The following is a 21,284-nucleotide window of genomic DNA, read 5'->3' as shown; positions in this document are numbered from 1 at the left end:
GAAAACATTATGCTTCAGATATTTAAAATTAGATTGACTAATATATTTATGATCACTGAAACCAGGTATCACACCATCTCTCTCACCTTCGTATCTCCAACAGAGTGATGAATTGTTTGGTGGAGTCTGAAAGCACAGATCAACAGAGTACCAGAGTCTCATAATTTTTCACTCCCAGTGTATAAAATTCCTTACTGTGTTTGCTCACTCCACTATCCAGTGCATTTGCAGGACACTAATACTTTCTGCCCCTGGGGCCATAAACTGACTATTTGTCAAGAAGTGGTCCTATCTCCTAGTAGCTTCTAGTACACAAAGAAGAAAAACTTCTGAGGTGAAAGTATTGTATGGGAATTCAATGGTAAGACACATTTTGAGAGGTTGAACCTGAAGTCTTTATTAGAAAGCTGTCAGCTACAAATGGACTCATGTCCTCCCCCCCCCCCCAAAAAAAAAAAAACCTGCAACCTGTAGTATACTTAATAATACTGTTAGGAAACTGAGCCACAAGGGTAATAAAGAAAAAAGCAGAAAACAGTCTCTACAAACCAGATCAGCTCTAATGGAGAGTTGAAGAGGGAGACCATGGTAACCTGAGGAGAGTCAAAGGACACCAAGCATGGCCCAATGGTGTCAGATGTCCAGGGGCTTAAGTAGGGCCATGGTTAGGGAGCAGGTTCACAGGGAGCTTGAGAGTTGAAAGAGTCTCTAGAGTTCATGTTACAGGTCTTGCAGGTCTGGGAACCTACTGTCCAATTCCCCTCCCCTGCTTCTTAGAATTCAGGCATGTATCACCAGAGGGTGGGGGTAAGGAAGTGGTATTTCACCTCCAGAGTCCCTATCATCTACTAAGATGCCAGGATGGAGCCACTTAGACACAGTATACATATTTCAAAAGAAGCATAGAAGTAGAGGATTAACCCTCAACTAGGCTACCCTCAGAAATCATATAACTACTACCCGTATAAGGATTTATGAACTATAAGCTAGTCCAGGTAGTTTTCCTCTATCTTAGTAGAACTAGGATCTGGTGTGGTGCCATAAGCCCTGCTGTCTGAATTCTGAAAATACATCAACTGCAAGATTGCAGGCGAATAAAACTTCCAACCAATAGTATGGCTCCAGATATGTAAGTTCCATCACAGAAACACAAAAAATACAAAAATACAAGTCAGTATGATTCCTTCAACTCCAAAAATCTGACAATAATGGACAGCAATGTGTAGTAGGAGGACCCCTACTTAGGCAGACAAGCTCACCTAGTCGTCCAGAGTGACAGAACCCACTGCAACAAAGTTAAAGAAGCAACTTTGAGAAGGTTCCTATGCTGACCTGTCAGGGCTGCAGCTCAGGCTCAGGCACTGATACTGCGACCCCTAGCGGCCCACATACTTTGGTTTTTAAAGGCAAAATCCATGAGGTCGAGCCTGATCCCGTGCAGGTGACCAATGGGATAGTAACACACACAAAGGATTATACAGTCATACCAGACCACACACAGGTGGCCAATGAGGTTACAGTTTGTCTGTAATGGCTGTTTAAACCAGCCTATCACCTTGGTTTAAAATGGCATGCAAATTTAGTGGGTAAGGTGAGGTCTACCTTTTGGTGGGCAAAGCATGTACAAAAGGCAAGGTTTATAGTAAGCAACTGGTGTCGCCAGTTGGAGCCAGATTACAACCTATCTGTTTTAGGTCAGTCTTTAACTCAACAATCAAAGGTGAGTTAGGTTGTTAGGGGGACGGGCACCAGATGCATTTTTTTTTTTTCGTACTGGGAACTAGGCCCATCAAGTCTAAAATCCCTAAAACAAAGGCAGGCTCAAAATGGAATCATACCAGCTTGGGCCCCATCTCAGGGTCCACTTCACAATGAATGAAATCGATGATTAAGTGAAGTGTATGAGTGTATGACCTTACCTTTAAAAGAAAGACTGTAAAAATGATCAGTAAAATTAAAGAGGATATGTTAAAGTCTTGAATAAAGTCAAGAGAATGCAAATAAACATTTGAATAAAGCAAGGAAGACAAATGCAGGATATGAAAAGAAATTCAATAAAAACACGTAATCAAATTGAAATTCTGAAAATGAAAAACTCAGTATTTATGTTGAAAACTGTACCATTAGACTCAAGTTGATGACAGGCTGTCAAGACTAGAAGGCAATTATGGAAGAACTGAAACATTCAGATATAAAGATAAAGAAAAACTATAGACAAGATATAAAATACTTCTGAAACACCAATGAAATACCAATCTACAAATTGTAGGGCATAGACAAAGGAGATAAGTTGCAACCTAAAGTCATAAAAATATTTTCAATCAAATACTTAAAAAAAAATCCCAAATCTTGAGGAAATAGTCATCTCTGTAAAGAAGACTTTTTTTTTTTTTTTTTAAACTCAACCAGATCCGTTTCAATGGAAAGTTAAATAGGAGACATCATGATGACCTGAAGAGAGTCAGGACACACAAGACATATGTAGAAGGCCTTATAGCATCATGGGTGGGGGGCAAGGTCACAGGTAGCTGGAGAGTTGCTAGGAATTTCAGGTTGTGCATTGTGAGTTTGTGGTTAGGGCCTGAAATGGTCTAGTTCAGGGAACCTGTTGTGTTGTGTAATGGGTTGGCCAGGTGTGGCCTGCTTGCAGTCACCTGAGGGGTGGGGTGGGGAAGTAGGCTTTCACATTTAGATTAAGATTCTAGACTGGAGAAATTCTCCAGCCAGAGAATTTCAGGAAGGTCCCCCTGGACCAGGAGTGTAGTCAGTGGGCCAAGCCATGAGAGCAACATTGAGTTATGAGAACAGCAGATTCCCATCATTTGAGGGGTATAAGCACTTTGGGGCATTGGTGTCTTTTCTGACTACTTTCTGCTGACGTAGAGCATCAAGGAATAACTGGGACTGGTAGTATCTTCAGGGTCTGGGTCTGCATTGGGTAGGGCAGTGTCATTGAAGCCTGGGATTGCTACTATAATGGGACAGCCTTGACTTAGTCTGGCCTGGATGAGGGTAGTCATCCTGTTAGAGAAAAACTTTTTAAGAAAACAGGGCCCAAGAAGGAGGAGAATGAGGATGACTGTGAAAGGTCATAGTAGAGGGGCCATCCAGGGGACCATTGTGAAAGGAAATCCCACCGGGATGTCCTTTGTGATTCCCGTTGTCCAGGAGACTTTCCTGCTACTGATCAGGGTTTCTTGGAATACTCCCAATTCATTAGCATAAAAACACCATTCTTCCTGTAAAAAGAAACAAAATTCCCTTCAAACAGCTGTGAGGATTACTGCTGCTAGTGAGTTGAGTTGTTGTTGTATGGCTGTTTGTGAAAGGGCTGTGACATCCTCTGTGACCTGCTGGGTCAGCCTCTTATTGGACCTGCTCAGAGGACTGTGCCTGATGTGTCTACACAATGAGAAAGATGGCAATAATGGGAGAGTGCCAAGAACATCAGGGAGGCCTCCAGATGAGTGGAGACAACAAAAACATCAGAAAAGAACCTCTCCAAAGCATATTCTGTTTATTGTTCAATCCTTAATATACAGAAGTGAGAGAATATTGAAAACTCCAAGAAAGAAGTATCCAATCACATATAAAAGTAAAGCCATCAGAATGACAACAGATTTCTCAAAAGAAAGCAACTTTATTGAGAAGGTTCCTACACTGACTGGCCAGGGCCACAGCACAGGCTTGGGAGCTGATACTGCCACCACGAGTGGCTCACGTACTTAGATTTTTAAAGGCAAAATTCACAAGGTCAAGCCTGGTCACACAGGTGACCAATGAGATTGTCACACACCCAAAAGATTGCACAGTCATACTAGACCACACACAGGTGGCCAATGAGGTTACACTTTGTCACATAATGGTGTTTAAACCAGCCTATCACTTTTGGTTTAAATGACTCACAAATTCAACAGTAAGGTGGAGTTTATGGTAAGCATACACAAAGGAGGAGTTTAGTGGAGTTCAACAAAAACACGTGAAAAAGGCGGAGTTTATGGTAAGCTCCTGATGTTGCCACTATGAGCCAGATTACTGGCTATCTGTTAATTGGTCAGTCCTTAACACAACTGTGAAGGTGGGTTAAGTTGTTAAAGGGAGAGGGACCTAGAGGCATTCTTTCCATTCCAAGAACTGGGCTGGTTGAAGCCAAGGTCGAGTTAACCTTGTTTAGAGGTTTTTTTCATTTTTTCCTAAAATCCCTAAAACAAAAGCAAAGCCTGGAAAGAAGCTGTACCAGCTCCAGTCTCCTCTCAGGGCCTACTTCAAAGCAAATGAGGATTAGGACAGAATTGAACATCCCAAACACAACAAAATGACAGAAGTCATCATACATCTGTTAATAATTACCAAATGTCTGTTAATAATAACTGAATCTTTATGATCTCAGTTCTCCAATCAAAACACAGAATGACTGATTGGATTTAAAAATGAATACACAGCATTTGTTGTCTGCATTCAGTGTACTCTGACAAAGACAAACACAGTCTTAATGTGAAACAGTGCAAAATATTACAAGCAACTGGAGCCCGAAAGTAAGCAAAAGTAGATATACTCATCTGACAAAATAGACTTCAAACCAAACTTAATCTTAAGAAACAAATAAGGTTGAGGACATAGCAGCCATAAATGCATATACACCAAACATCAGTGCACATGATTTCATAAAAGTAAACACTTCTGAACATTAATGCAATGCAATTACAATGAAGACTTTATTGCTGACTTTCACCAGTAGATGTCATTCCCCCCCAAAAAAATGAACAAAACAACTTCAGAATTAAATTACATTATAGATCAAGTTAATTTAACTATATCTACAGAATAATCCACTTGATAACCACAGAATGCACATTCTTTTCAACAATCCTTGGAACATTCCCAGAAAGAGATCAAGTCTTAACAAATGCAAAACAAAATTAAAATAATCTTTTGTATTAGATCATAATAGAATAAAAGTAGAAATGTAATAAATACAGCAGTCACATTGAGTGATCAGTTGGTCTTTGAGGAAATAAAAGGAGAAAAAATTCCAAGAATCAGCAAAACCTCAAATAAATGCATCTCAAAACACAGAATAAGTCAAACCCAAAATTAGTAGCTGGGAAGCAATAGTGACATTTAGGTCAGAAATAGATGAAATTAGGACCTGAAAAAAAAGCTTATAGAAACACAGATTAGAAAGAACATAACAACATAAAATGACTATAAATGATTTTTTAAACTCTAGCCAAAGTCATACTAAACAAAGAAAAACTTTAGACATTTCCTGTAAAGTCAGTAACAATCCATTTTCTACTCTATTCTTTTTTGGTGTTGCAATTGAATTGGCTATTCAGAAATACAAGGCAAGAAAAAGAAAAGGAGGGGCTGGGAAGGTGGCTCAGTGGTAGAGCGCTTGCCTTGCATGCCTGAGGCCCTGGGTTCAATTCCTCAGCACCACATAAGCAAAAAGAAAAGAACTGGAAGTGGCGCTGTGGCTCAAGTGGTAGAGCGCTAGCCTTGAGCTGAAGAGCTGAGGGACAGCGCCCAGGCCCAGAGTTCAGGCCCCACAACTGGACCGAAAAAAAAAACAAACAAACAGAAAAAGAAAAGGAATACAAATAGATAAAGAAGTCAAATTTTTCTTGTAGTAGGAAGACCCCTACTCAGGCAGGCAAGCCCACCTAGTTGTCCGGAGTGACAGAGCCCACCACAACAAAGTTGTTATTAAAGAAGCAACTTTATTGAGACGGTTCCTACACTGACTGGCCAGGGCCACAGCACAGGCTCAGGAGCTGATACTGCCACCACGAGTGGCTCACGTACTTAGATTTTTAAAGGCAAAATTCATAAGGTCAAGCCTGGTCACACAGGTGACCAATGAGATTGTCACACACCCAAAAGATTGCACAGTCACACCAGACCACATGCAGGTGGCCAATGAGGTTATACTTTGTCACATAATGGCTGTTTAAACCAGCCTATCACTTTTGGTTTAAATGACTCACAGATTCAACAGTAGGGCAGAGTTTAAGATATGCATACACAAAGGAGGAGTTTAGTGGAGTTTAACATAAACACGTGAAAAAGTTTATGATAAGTTCCTGATGTTGCCACTATGAGCCAGATTACTGGCTATCTGTTAGTCAGTCCTTAACAGAGCAATGAAGGTGAGTTAAGTTGTTAAAGGGAGAGGGACCTAGAGGCATTCTTTCCATTCCAAGAACTGGGTTGGTTGGAGCCAAGGTCGAGTTAACCTTGTTTAGAGGTTTTTTTTTTTTTTTTTCATTTTTTCCTAAAATCCCTAAAACAAAAGCAAAGCCTGGAAAGGAGTCTCCTCTCGGGGCCTAGTTCATCCTTATATGCAAATGATGTCATCCTGCTCTTTAAAAGACCCTAAAGACTCCACCAAAAAAGAAAAGAAACCTCTTACATTTGATAAACATTTTCATTATAGAACCAGAATATAAAATCAACATTCAAAACTTACTAGCTTTCTATATACTAATAATGAATGTAATATGAAAAATAATCATATGCACAGCCAAACTAATCCCTTCACCAAAAAACTGTCACATTCACGTAGCCTCAAAAATACACTGGGGCTGGGAAGGTGGTTCAGTGGTAGAGTGTTTGCCTTGCATGTATGAGGCACTGGGTTCGATTCCTCAGCACCACCTAAGCAGAAAAAGCCAAAAGTGGTGCTGTGGCTCAACTGGTAGAGTGTTAGCCTTGAGCTGAAGAGCTGAGGGACAGCACCCAGGCCAAGAGTTCAAGCCCTGTGACCATCCCTCCTCCCTCCCCCCCAAAAATATATGTTACTAAAAGAAGTAAAAGACTACAATGAAAATTACAAAACACTTGCGAGGTGCCAGTGGCTCATACCTTGTAATCCTAGCAACTCAAGAGGCTGAGATCTGAGGATCTCTGTTCAAAGACAGCTCAGGCAGAAAAGTCCATGAGATTCTTTTTTTTTTTTTTTGGGTGGAGGTGGGGGGGGGTCTGGTCGTGGGGCCTGAACTCTGGGCTTGGGCGCTGTCCCTCAGCTCTTCAGGTCAAGGCTAGCGCTCTACCACTTGAGCTACAGCACCACTTCCGGGTTTTTTCTTTTTGCTTATGTGGTGCTGAGGAATTGAACCCAGGGCCTCATGCATGCAAGGCAAGCGCTCTACCACTGAGCCACCTTCCCAGCCCATGAGATTCTTATCTTCAGTAAACTACCAGAAAACTGAAAGTGGCACTGTGGCTCAAGTGGTAGAGCATTTGCCTTGAGCTGAAGAGCTGAGGGACAGCACCCAGGCCAGAGTTCAAGCCCCAGGACCAAAAAAAAAAATTGCAGAAATAAAGTGAAGAGTATATGGAAAGCATAAAAGACCTCAAAAGGCTACAGCAATTCTAGCAAAAAGCACTGTTGGAGGTATCAATCTTTATCTTCAAACTATAGATACCTAATGACACAAACAGCATTTTATTCACACACACACACACACACACACACACACACACACACACACACACACACACACACACACACACACACACACACACACACACACACACACACACACACACACACACACACACACACACACACACACACACACACACACACACACACACCAGTGGAAGAGAAGAAAATACCCAGAAATAAATCTGTTTGGACAGCTATGGACATCAATTTTCAACAATGAAGAAAAATACATACACATTGAGAAAAGACAGTCACTTCCACAAAAGTGACTACACCACATGTAGAATACTGAAATTGGACCTTCGGCTCTCTTTTCAAAAATCAACTCAAAATGTATCAAAGACATTAATACTTTAAACTTTGAGGAAACTAAGAATAGAACTGCTATATGATATATATACTCTTGGTCATGTATCCAAAGGATTGTGTACAACATAGAGTATATGGACTTGGACACCCATATTTATTGCAGCATTATTCAAAACAGCCAAACTATGGAATCATCAAAGCTGCCCAAGAATGAATGAATCATTAAAGGAAATGTAGTGCATATACACAATGGAGTACTAGCCATAAAGTAGAATGAAATTATATTGCTTGCAGAAAAATGGATAGGACTGGATATCATTTTGTTAAGACAGTCCAAATGCAAAAAGACAAATATATTACATTATTTCTCATTTATGAAATCTATACCTGGAGAAACAATGGATGGTAAGAAAAAGTTTGATGAGTGGTAAATATAATGGACATAGCATAATAAAACCTTAAGAGGGTGAAAGAAGTAGTGATGATAAAGAATAAAAAGAGTCAAAATATAATCAAAATATATGTAAAAGGAAGTACCACATCGGAACACTTTGTGCAATAAATACATGCTAATATAAAAATAAACAGTAATAAAAAACAACATACATATTATAAAATCTGTTTATTTGATAACGAGGTTTCACCACACTACTTAGATGGTCTCTTAAACTGAACTTAAATGATTTTTTCATCTCAGCTTCCCAGTTGCTAAGATTATACTATTCTTGGTCAGCAACTGTTTAAGCATATTTTAGCTTATCTAAGATTCAAAATTACCAGAAACTGAGGCAGATTAATGGTTTTGCCCATGATTATCTACGCTAATAAGTGACAATAATACACGTAAACAATGCAATATAATAATGTCATTTTTGTAGATGTTTATAGTGTTCATTTTTATTTGAATTTTTTCTTTTTTCATTAATAATGCTTCTGACTTAATTAGATATGATAATCTCAAATACATCTGCTTGTACTTCTAGAAGCAAGAGCTAAAAATAAATGTAACTGATGAATACATTAAAGAAAAAGTAAGACAGATGAAAAGAATTTCTGTAATCTCTATGAAGAATGCAGATTATTAGTATGCTTAGATTAACTAGCTTCTTAATACAAATTTCTGGATATAAAAATAATTATGAACCCATTTATTACTGCTAGACCTATGAATTTTGTTTTAGTTTTCTAATTCCTATAGCTTCCAGTTCTTGGAATTTCAGTTGAAATAGCTCATGTGTGTGAAATGATAGATTATTTTTGTCCATAGTTCTCTGTTTAAATTAAGTTTTTAAACCGATAAAAACACAAAATTTAAACTTATAGGATACTATGTAATGTTTCAATACATATGTGCTTTGTATAAGGTTTAAATCAGGTAAACAGTAATAGCCCTCTTTGTGTCAAGGGCTTATGATTATTTCTGCATTCAAATACAAACATACATATAACTTCATGTTTACTAAAAAACATTTTCTTTGTTCAGTTTCACAAATACTTATGAATAACCTGGACATTATCTTGAGCTCATTACTAAAGTACTTGTGCTCATAATAGAATGATCACACTAAAAATCTAAACAAAATAAACCTGGTACCAGAAATGTTGAACGAATTCAGGCCTAAAGATTTCTTTTTTCTTTTATTTATTTATTTATTTTTTGTCAGTCATGGGGCTTGAACTCTGGGCCGGGCGCTGTCCCTGCGCTCTTCAGCTCAAGGCAGCCCTCTACCGCTTGAGCCACAGCGCCATTTCCAGTTTTCTAGTGCTTTATTGGAGATATGAGTCTCATGGAGTTTCCTGCCCTGGCTGGCTTTGAACTCTGATCCTCAGATCTCAGCCTCCTGATTAGCTAGGATTATAGGCGTGAGCCACCCAAGCCTGGCTCAGGCCTAAAGATTTGTTTGAAAGGAACGTAAACACATCTGAGTTGCCAGTAAAAATTTTAATGTTGCCGGGATTGCAAGGGTCAAGGTGTCTTAATTCACTAGGAAAATATTTGTCTAGCATGCATGAATCATCTTTGGGTGTGTCAGGAGAAAAAAGCCCTGATTTAATCTGTGAACCTTGTAACTATCACCACAATTATTTTAGTACAGATTTTAAGCTGTGGAGAAGCACCAAGTCAAATTTTGTTGTTTTTCAGGGGAGGGAAAGCAGTTAATACATTTCTCAAAACCAAACCAACAAAAAATTATTTCTCTAATTAGTTTAGCATTATATATAAAATTATAAACTTTATAATAGAGAAATCACGGTATCAGAGTTTGAAGAAAATAAAAAACCATCCTACTTTAAGCCTTAGCATGGCCTTTTTGTCATTTCTAGCTTTTGCCAGAATATCTCAATCACTACTTTTTTCACCTAAAACTTTATTGCTTAGACAATTCTAATTATTTGAAAACCCAAACATATCAAGCTTACCATCTATCTATAACCATAAATTGCTACCCACTGTCCCTTTATTGTGTCCTGTAGGAAAGGACAAAAAAGAAACTTAGTTCCTCATTTACATGACATTGTTGTATAGAATATTACATTGCCTTTAAAGACCTCTTGCTCTCACTTTCATTTATTTTTACTAGCCATAGACTTTTATTACCTAGGTAAGTAGGGGGGTAGAATAGATAGACAAGTAGATATTCCCAACATTTCATATATTAAAAAATTTAGTTGTATAATTGATCTGGTGGGGAATCATTATTTTAAAATAAATCAGTTAGATACATCATGAGAGCTGTAAATGGCCTTTTATGTAATAGTCTTTGTTTGAAAAGCTTCTATACCAGAGATTAACATTAAAGAAGAATGCATTTATCAAATATATCCCATTATTGATACCAATAGGTTAGGCTTACAGTTAGGTTAGAATTTTAAGAATGAGGCAAAACTAGAAATTTTCTATGAGAAGAACCCACAAATAACATTATACCTTCAGTTTTCTTTAAATGTATATCTTCATTGCCTGCCTCCTGTATAGCAGGGTATGTTCTTACCTTTTATGGTGCCCTTTCAGGAAAGAGCCATTAAACCTTGAGTAAACATAGTTGCAAATTACAATAAATTCTCCCTGAACTAGGTAATATTGTTCTTGTGGTCATTTCAGAAGTAATGTAACACAGTAGTTAAAAGATAGACTTTTTTTTTTTTTTTAGTTGGTCGTGGGGCTTGAACTCTGGCTTGGGCTCTGTCCTTGTGTTCTTCAGCTCAAGGCGAGTGCTCTACCGCTTGAGCCACAAGCACCACTTCTGGTTTTCTAGTGGTTTTTATTGGAGATAAGAGTCTCACGGACTCTCCTGCCTGGGCTGGCTTTGAACCTCGATCCTCAGATCTCAGCCTCCTGAGTAGCTAGGATTACAGGCATGAGCCACTGGCACCTGGCTCATAGACTATTTTTGGCTTAAATCTCAGATCTACTTTTTACTAATATATGTCCTTAAACAACTTAGTTGATTTTCTATACTTCAGATTTCTTATGTTCAGTATAACAATTATAAGAATAGTTAATTTATAGACTAGTTATAGTCTATAAAGTAATTGCTCTTTTTGTTACTATAAAAATAAACGTGAAATAGGATAATTTATAAAGAAATAAGTTTTTTTTTTTTAGTTCACTGACTAGGAATCTAACATCAGTTGGCTCTTAGCCTCTTGTGAGGGCCTAATGATGAAGAATATCATAGAAGTGAGGGTTGGAGATCTTACTAGACCTTACTAGACAGGAGGAAGAGCACAATTAGATCAACGTGCTCAGGCTTTTATAACAACTTGTTCTTGGGAGTAGTTAGGGATGCACAAAAGCTACTATTTAGGATTTTTTTTCACATAGGGACTTTGATCTTCCTTCTTTCCTTCCTTCCTTCCTCCCTCCCTCCTGCCCTCCCTTCCTTCTTTCCTTCCTTCCTCTCTCCATTCCTCCCTTCCTTTCTTCCTGTCTTCTTTTCTCCTCCTTCCTCCTTCCTTCTTCCTAGATAGAGTTATAGAAGGAAAAGATAGACCACTTTTATTAGGAAGTGATTTTGAATATGGTTTTAATAACTTTTTAAATACTTGCTCACAAAATGTAGATAGTGGAATCAATAAGAAAACATATCCCTTAGATACAAATACTATATAAATATATGTCATATTCTAACAGCTTGTTTACTATGATTCAGGATTGTATTATATAGGCAGCCATATATGAGGCCAATTAGTAATAACTTCATGGATGGAGAGAGATTCACATCATGCAAAGTTTCTACTATTATTAAGCAAGCAGTTAAAAGTTTGGTGATTATGTGATAATTTAGTGTGAGTTCTATTTGTAGGCCTTACTTTCTTTTTCATTCCCATTTTTTTTTTGTCATTTTTGAGATTTACCTATACCATATGCTATTCCTCAGCATAGAAGTGCTCTTTAAAAAAAAAAAAAAAGAAGTGCTCTTTGGGCCACATAGATGAATAACTATCACTGTCAGTAAATAATAAAGGAATAAAGTATGTTTTCACATTATACTAAAAGTACATAAGTATAAATTTCCTTTCCTCTATGTATATCATGAACAACAGTGACAGTTACACATGTATTTGCTCAAAATTGACTACTTTTGTCTTGTGCATATAAATAGCTTCAGACAAAGGTGTGTGTGTGTTTGTGTGTGTGTATGCATGTGTATGCATGTGTGCACATGCTTGTCCTGTGGCTTGATAGAGCCTAGGCACTGTCCCTCAGCTTTTTTGCTCAAGACTATTGCTCTACCACTTTGAGCTTTATAACTGCACTAACGACTTTGGGGGTAGTTAATTGGGTACAAGAGTCTCAGAGACTTTCATGGCCTAGCTGGCTTCAAACCACAATTCTCAGATCTCAGCTTTCTGAGTAGTTAGGATTACAGTCATAACCCATCAGGCCTAGCTAGAAAACTTATTTCTTAAAGGGCCAAATGGAAAGTATTTTAGATTTTATGGTCCATATGGTCCTGATTGTATATACCTAATTCTGCCAGCTCTGTGACAGAAAAGCAGAGCATTCATATAAATGTATGTACATGGCTCTGCTTCAGCATGTCTTTATTGTGGTCACTAAAATTGTATTTCACATAATTTTCACATCATGAAATGTTATTTTTTTATTTATTTTTAATCAATTTCCAATGGAAAGGTCATTCTCAGATTACAGGCCATACAAAAACAGATAGTAGGCAGGATTTTACCCATATTTACCTACCTCTTTAGTCATTTCTGTCCTCTTACTTAGTAGCATCTATTCTTCTTTAAAAGTTTGTGGGCAGGGCTGGGAAGGTAGCTCAGCAGTAGAGTGCTTGCCTTGTATGCATGAGGCCCTGGGTTCGATTCCCCAGCACCACATAAGCAGAAAAAAAGTAAGTGGTGCTGTGGTTCAAGTGGTAGAGTGCTAGCCTTGAGCTGAGGGACAGTGCCCAGGCCCAGAGTTCAGGCCCCACAACTAACAAAAAAAAAAAAAAAAAGTTTGTGGGCTTCAGAAGAATGCTTTGACATTTTGAGATCAAGAAAGAAGTCCCTTAAGAAATGTATGTTTCCTAGACTCAAATATGTAAGCAAATGCCTATCAGATATATCAGGTATTATTCAAGATGTTGGCAGTATACCAATGAACAAAGAAGTCGTAAGTTCCTACCTACCTTTACAGAGTTCACCCTATTGTTCCAAAATTTTATCTTAACATTACCAAAAGTTATTACATTTATGGAATTTTAATGAGGATTCATAACCTTAAGAAATCAAATAAGTAAAATGTATATTATTGGGTATGTAAAATTCTATGGATAAAATAAATCAATGAAGGATGAGGGATTGTCCAGGCAGGAAAGAACATTCTATGTAGGCTAATCCATCAGAGAAGGTGACAGTTGAACCAAGACCTAAGAAAGAAAGAGAGGAAGCTATGGGTTCTCATGAAAACCTGTATGTCACCTTTAGTGCAATAAACCAAAGACTTTGCATAATTTGACTCACATTTTAATAGGGAAACTACTTAGGAAGTTATAAGATAACTAAGAAAAAAAATTAGAGTACCTGAAACAACAAGTATTTTGTTCAGATAAGTAAGGTATAGACAATAAGATACACGCATACACATATTTGTACACATATATGCATATATACATACACACATATATATAATATATAATATAAATGTGGGCTTTTGAAGCAAGGTCTCATTATTGTATCCATATTGGTCTCAAAGTTCTGATTCTTCTGCTTAAGCCTGTCATGTGCTAAAATTACCAGTAAGCCATACCTAGCCAGTTGATTTTTTTCCAGTTGATGTATTTTGAAGGTAGAAGTAACAGATGGAATAAGAGAAAGAAAGAAGCCAAGTAAAATATTCAGAATTTGACTTGAGCAACTAGAAGGACAAATTGCCTTTTAGTTAAATGAAGAATACTTTGGAAAGTTTAGATTTAATGGAAAAGATCAGTTTTACTTTAGTCACAGAAAACTCCAACTGCCTTTCGATACCAGGTGGAGATGTTGAATTTTACTAAATATAAGCATGTGGAGTTGAGAGAAATTGTGCTAGAAAGTTTTTTTAGTGGTCAATAAACAATTAATTTAAATCCATGGCAATTGATGAGATCACCAAGGTATTTGCTGGGATTACCATGTAATCATTTATATTACTGTCCTGATTCTTTTCTGATCTACTTTCAAAGATGTAGACAGTTTCTAATAATTGTCCCTTTTGTTCACTTACCAAGAATGGTAGAAATCAGACTGAATTAGAAACTTAACACACACAGAAACTGACACTTAGTTAATCATGCTCAATTTTTGCCATGCTGTAAAAACATGGGAGTGAATTTTCCCAAGTACCTCCTTGCTGGAAACTGTTTGCATTGGAGGTAAGTGTGAAAGGGGAGGTTGTGGGGAATGATGGGCTAAGGGCTTCTTAAACCTTTCTCTGACCTCAAAAGTGGTTTGATTCTGAGGAAAGGAGAAGGTTCAGGCTGGTTCTTATTTCCCTGAACCAGTTCAAGTAGCCCTAAATTTGACCTGTTTCCTCAAACTGGGAATCAGAAATCCCTTTTCTCTTCTGTTTTTCTGCTGCAGAAATTCCCAACATTCCCATTTTGTGGGCTCCAGAAAGGGGTAAGCGAAGACTTCAATCCCAGCCAATCATTTCCGGATTAATAATTTTTAGTGTTTTTGGTTTCTTTTTTCATCATAAAATGCTTGGACCCATTTTTCCCATCTATTTAATTTTCTTGTGGATTGTTATGTATCTATGTTCTAGGGTCATCCTATATCCCTAGGCAATCTAGTTCAGATCCATCTGCTATTTTCATTTGTGTGCTGTTCTCTTGTGGATTTTCATGCAGTTTATGAATTACTATTTCTTAGTGGAAGACACCCAATTCAGGGACTATTTCACTCTCAGTCTCATCTTTTTTTGAGTAGTGTTTTGGTCCCCTGCTGACAGCTTATCATTACCTTACCCAACTGCTTCTGATGATCTGTCATTGCTTCTCTACTGTTCTGTCTTCCTGCTTGATTGCCTTTGACTTTTTGTCTCTACTTTTTGCCTCACTTCATTCATCTGCTGAACAATTTGCTTTCTTGCTCACTAGTGCTTTGTCCATTAGCAAATGAGCTGGTACAGCCATATCCATCTGCTGTGTTAGCACTTTAGACTGCCTAGCATTGTTTATCTTCTGTTCTACCATTCCATTATACTATGGTCTATCAAGTCCTCTACTATCTAACTGCCTGCCTGATCTTCCTCTCTCCAATCTATACCTACAATATTATAAGTAGGTACAGATTATTTAGCACTTTTGCTCTTTATCACCCCTTGCTTTGTGCTACTGAGTTTGACTGCTGAGTTTGCTTGACTATTGCCTCTACTTATTGCTTCCCATGGCTGCCACAATAATTTGTTTGAGACAATGCATTCATCACCTTTGAACTTGCAACTTGCTGATTGGCTCATAGTACCTCTTTTATATTTCTCTACATCTAATAAACACTGGTGGTGTTCCTCTGTTGTCTTGTAACCCTGATCAGATGTTACCTCCAAGAAAAATTTTACCTATATGTTATTCAAATATATATTAGAAGTGAGAAAATGCTTTGGTATCTGAGTCCAGTCTAGTACCTAATCTTTTAAAAACTCATTACCATTCATCTTTTCTGCATTTTTATACAACTCCACATTCTTTTCTTTGGGAATTTTTCATATCATTCCTCATCCTTGCTTCAGTTATCATATACTACATGTTTTGTATGGGATCTTTAAATTTTTTCCATTAGCTGGGCACTGGTGGCTCATGTCTGTTATCCTTGCTACTCAGGAGGCTGAGATCTGAGGAATGTGGTTCAAAGCCAGCCCAGCCAGAAAAGTCCCCCTGAGACTCTAATTAACCACGCAAAAACCAGAAGTGGCACTGTGGCTCAAATGGTAGAGCACTAGCCTTGAGCACAAAGAGGCTCAGAGACAGTGCCCAGGCCCTGAGTTCAAGCCCCACAACTGACAAAAAAAAATCATATACTACATTTATTTTCTTTCATTTTTCCAAGGTTTCATTAGGACAAGTGTCTTCTATTAATTTTATCCTTTTAACTAAGGCTAGAAGAAGTTTTGAAATTTTAAATTATCACTGCTGAAAGTAATAAATTTAATTACCTTAACACTTCTTTGTAGTTTGGTTTAAAGTAATTTGAACTCTGTTCAATTTTTTTCTTTGAGACTATCATTTCTAACCCTCCCCATATCTTATATACTGTCAGTTCTTTACAAATTCATTTGATACGTTTAACTCTCCCTCCTTTTAAGCTGTCTTTTCTTGTGTTTGGGTAAATCTTAGAAATGGAATTTTTTCCCAGTATTTGCAAAGTTCTTAGCGTCTAAAAATAATTTGCATTATAAAATAATCTGCACCATAAATCTCACAGTCTTATTTATATTAAAATGAAAATTCAGACATAATAAGCAGAGAGGAATTTTTGTGGAAGTTCCAGTAGTCTAGAATATATGAAGTGGAGTGTGTACATGTATATGCAGGTACATTTATATTTACGACAAGCTTAAAATATGAAGAATGCTAAGGTTCTATATTAAATTAAATTATGTTACTTTTACAAAAACAAAAGGAAAACAAAAATCTATTAAGCGTCAGATAAATTTGGGAAGTATGGGAACAAGTATGGGCAAGATATTTTATGAAAAAAAATTTAGTTTGATATTTTTTATTTTGATAGTAAAACTCACATATAAAGGAAAAGGTTGCTTTAGGAATAACAAGACAATTATTTTGTAGAAATTTTTATTGTAGAAAATATGTAACATCACTTTTAAGAATACAGTTCAGTGATATTAGTACAAGGGCATTATTTTGTACAGTCATAGCTACTGTTTCCAGTACTTTTTTATTAGAGAAACTCCATGTGCATTAAACAAAAGCTCCTCTTTTACTACCTCTCCTACTCTTAATAAAACTAATTTACTTTCTGTTCCCATGAATGTGCCAACTCTTGATACTGCACAGAAATGGAAATATAAATTTTTTATCTTCTTTCTGTCTGCCTTATTTCACTTAACATATTTCCAGAGTTTATCCATGTTATAGCATATATCAGAACACAATTCCTTTTTAAAGACTGATAAGTACTTCATTGTATGTATGTATTAAAATTTGTTTACTAGTTCATCTGATCATAGACACTTCTGGCTATCATCAGTAATACTTCTGTGAACATTAGTGTGTGAATATATTTTTTTTCTTTCAGTTCTTTGGTTGTATAAGGGGAAATGAATTTGGTAGCTTTTTATAATTTTGTCTGTTTAGGAGAGAATTAAATTCATAGCAAGTAATCAGGGAAACTACATAATTGACATGGAAAAGTATATAAGTCTGAGATACTGTATTAGAAACAGAAAAAGATTATAAATTTTTAAGAAAGTTAAAAAGTAGCAAGATTTAGAAGACTTTGAATTCTAAGAATGAAAGTATGAGAGACAACGAATTATTCTAAAGGTTAAGCATTTTTTAGATGCTAGCTTTAGAACAGAACTAAGTGTGGACATACTAAGACAAGAGGTAAGAATTTGGAAGGTAAGGCAAAGTTTCAATGAAGATGACTGGATGAGGAAACACAGTTGTGTGTGCATGCACATGTGTATGACACACAATGTAAGTTAAATTGCAAGATAGAAGAAAATCCTTGTTTTTAAGAATTTCAATCTGGTGTTTGTGTGAGTGTGTGTGAGAGAGAGAAAAAGAGAGACAGAGTGGTATGTATATATAGGGGTGTGGGTATGGGTATGTGCATGCATGCACCATTCCTGGAGCTTTAGCTCAGGGTCATTTCCTGAGCTCTTGCTGAAAGGCCCCAGTGCTCTGTTACTTGAGTTGGACAGTTCCACTTTCGGATTTGTTATAATTGGAGATAAGAGTCTCACAGATTTTTCTGCCTCTAATGGCTTCCAATCACAATTCTCAGATCTCAACCTGCTAAGTAGCTATTATTACAGGTATGAGTCACCAGCATTTGGCAGTAGTGGCATTTGTAAAATAATGATTATGAACATAGAAAAAAAGTTTATCTTTCTCCTGTGTTTGATCTATAGTCATCCTTAATATGTAAACCATTAAAGAAGCCAGAAGAATTTTGTAAAATAATTAACATTTAGCTTGTATTTTTTCATAGAAACATATGTTTCTACGAAACACACACACATACATACACATACATTTTTAACCAGAAGCAAGGTTGGAAATGCCTGGAGACATTTACAATCCATTTAAGAGGCATAATTCATTGGTTGAGGTATATTATGCTAATATTTAATTTGTTGTAAAACACAGAAACTCTGTAATCATTGAGCAATAAATCCTCATTTTCTCTTAATCCTTGACAAACCCTAATCTAGTTTCTATCTTCATAAATTTCCCTATTACAGGTATTTCAGTCATATAACAGTATCTTCTTAAACATGGCCTATGTCATTTAGTGTAATACCTTTGGTTTATCCATGCTGCAGTATATATTAGAACATCATTCTTTTGTTGATGAATAATAACTAGGGTATAGTTTTACTAAAACCTGTTTGTTAATGGACAGTTTTTTCTTTTCCTTATTGGGAATAATGTTTCAGAGAGCATTAGAACACATACAATTCAAGTTTTTGTTTTCTCTTTCTTTGGTTATATATTTAGAACTAGAAATACTGGATCATGTGGTAATTTTGTTTCATATTTTAATGAATCAAACTTTTAAGTGTTTTGTAGTTTTAGATCTTTTATGAATGTCTTTGGTCCAGTTTGAGTTAATTTTTAATACGGAGTTAGATAAGGGATCACCCTTATAGTTTAGCTATGAAGATTTTTTGAAGGAGTTACTGAAAATCTTGTACCAAACCTAATGTACAAGTTCCCCATGTACATTAGCATACTTGTGATATTTATTGAGCATGTAATTTTGTCCTTATATCAACAGTTCATCAACAAACTAAAATAGAACTAATATACAATCCAGAAATATCATTCTAGAGCATATTTTATCAGGATACAACAGAGACATGTGAACACCCATGTTTACTGCAGCAGTATTCATAGTAGCTAAACTATAGGAGCATCCTAGATGCCTTACAAGTGATGTCTGCATTAAGAAAATGTGATAATATACACAATAGAATATTATTTGGCCATAAGAAGGAAATATATCATTTTCAAGTAAATCTTTGGCACTAAATATCATAATGTAAAGCAAAATAAGTCAGATTTTGAAGGACAAAGATCTTATATTTGGAATCTACACTTAAAAGATATACATACATAGGAAAAACATGATTGTTAATATGAGACTGTTTAGGAGGGACAGAAAAGAAAGAAATGGTAGAGAATTAGTAAGAACAAAATATACTGTATCTGTGTACAGAGAGAGACAGGTAAAGGAAAAATCAGTGAAAGCTGTTTAATAATAGAGGAGTAGAGGGATGGAGAAAACAGCTATAGAGGGAGTCAATCTAATTAAAATATATATACATTTGTGAAATACCACAGTGTAACCCTTTTGTACAATTACTATACACTAAAGAATGAATAATAGGTTCTGTTGGGGGTTGAGTACAAGCTGCGGGTAGGTAGCAAATGGAAAGGGTAAAGGAGATTAAATGTGATTGAAGTACTTTATTTAATGTACATGTGTATAAATAGAATACTGATATGTATTAAATTTTTTAGGAGGATGAAGGTTAAAGGGAAGTGAGTGATAAAGGGAGTGAACTTGATCAGGGTACATTGTATGTACCCTGTGTACAGTGAACTGCCTTCTGTACCATACCTGTCTAGCAAGCATGACGGCCTGAGTTAACACCAAAAACAAAATCTCAATGGTTTTATTTTTAGGGTCTTTATATATCTACAGTTTAAATGTTTCATTAAATTATTTATTTCCTAGTAAAATAAAAGTAGATTTTCCTTCATCTAACTTGCATTTGTTAATGGAAGCAATAGAGTCTCTACTTGAGCTGAGTGAAACATTGCCATTTTACGTTCTCCTGTTTAACACTTACTTGGGTCTTATTTCCATCCTGATGCTGTTGTAACAGCTATCATCCTTAGCACATGGATGTTATAGTATTAAGAATTAATATAAATTTATTGACTTACCAATTTGAACTGTTTATTGTAAGTAGTGATACTTGCTTGAATATTTTCACCCTTGCTGTGGCACTTTGCTGTTTTCATTATTTCCCACTGATAAAGGCTACAGTCCAGGAGATGATGTTCCTTTTTTCTGCACAAGATAATTTCAGGATCTTCACATCCTTTTCCTGTGTTAATCTGAGGTTATATGGTACTGTCCAAAGTTCTGAAAATTGATGTCTATAAAGGTGCTGTTTCTTGATAAATCATTATTAAATTTTCAAGATTATTGCTGGCATGCTGTGTTCTTCAGACATCTTAAGATGACTATATATATTCAAAGCTCAATGTACTTATATTCTATAGTGTTTTTTGAAACTTAGAAGTATTTCTATCATACCAAATACTAAGAAAAGTGGAAGGTATTTATTATCATTAAAAAGTTGTATAAAGGAGTTGCCATTCAACAAAGTAGTTTATAAATACAATGCATCTTCTTAAAAATATTTTGATTGTCTTGGAGTAGTTGAATAAAATTTGTCATTCAACAAAGCAGTTTAAATACTGAGAATGTCACCTTTCATCATTTTCCCCCAACCCTCCGAACTCCCCATTACTAGTTATTGTTTGTATTCTTGATTATGTCCATTCCAACTGGGGTAAGATGGAATTTCAGTGTTGTTTTGATTTGCGTTTTTTGTTTTTGTTTTTTTTTATGGCCAGACATGTTGAGCATTTCTTCATATGTCTATTGGCCATTTTTACTTATTCTTCTGAATAGTTTCTATTTAGCTCATTTGCCCATTAATTAGGTTGCTGATTCTTTAAAGGTTTAGTTTTTTGCACTGCCTGTATATTCTCGATATTAGGCCTTTTCATCCAACAACAATGAGAAGATAAAGACTGAAATCAGG

At 36.3% G+C, this 21,284-nt stretch overlaps 1 protein-coding gene across 2 annotated transcripts in view; it reads left to right on the top strand.

The window, feature by feature from the left end:
• Gphn (gephyrin) overlaps positions 1 to 21,284 on the top strand; it is a 392,152-nt gene that overhangs the window by 167,569 nt on the left and 203,299 nt on the right. The gene's annotated exons all lie outside the window — the stretch shown is intronic.

The sequence above is a fragment of the Dipodomys spectabilis genome, unplaced genomic scaffold, assembly GCF_019054845.1.
Source record: "Dipodomys spectabilis isolate Male_0828 unplaced genomic scaffold, ASM1905484v1 ptg000146l, whole genome shotgun sequence".
NCBI lineage: Eukaryota > Metazoa > Chordata > Mammalia > Rodentia > Heteromyidae > Dipodomys > Dipodomys spectabilis.
Note: the sequence above shows the minus strand (reverse complement) of the source record. Positions and strands in the feature narration are given on the sequence as shown.